We start from the raw sequence: 462 nt of genomic DNA, 5'->3' as shown, positions 1-462 counted from the left end.
CACACACACACACACACACACGTAAGGGTATAATAAAACTGGCCAAATAGCTCTGCGGATGAAAGTGACTGCATAGGCAGATGCAGAGGCCGGGAGTTCAATCCCTGGGTCTGCCTTGCCTGCCTGCCCTCAGGGCGTGCTGAGACAGTGCTTGAGACTGGGCATGGAGGGACATGCCTATAATCCCAGCACTTGGAGGCTGTAAACAGGAGGATCACTATGAGTCTCATCTACACAGTGAGACCCTGTACACCCTGTACATACTGTCCTAAATAAATTTTTAAAAAGTAAGGGTTTAACAAGAAAACCTAGAAAGAATTTAGTCTGAAGGCTGGGGGACCAGGGAGATAGCTCAGTAGAACAAGCACCTGCCTCACAAGTGCTGGGTCCTGAGTTCAATCCCTGGTACTGAAAATAAATAAAGTCTAAAGGCTGAGGATATAGCTCAGTGGCAGAAACGCC

Source organism: Octodon degus, unplaced genomic scaffold (assembly GCF_000260255.1).
Source record: "Octodon degus isolate 3935 unplaced genomic scaffold, OctDeg1.0 scaffold00079, whole genome shotgun sequence".
In the NCBI taxonomy this organism is placed as follows: Eukaryota; Metazoa; Chordata; class Mammalia; order Rodentia; family Octodontidae; genus Octodon; species Octodon degus.
This window is presented reverse-complemented; position numbering follows the sequence as displayed.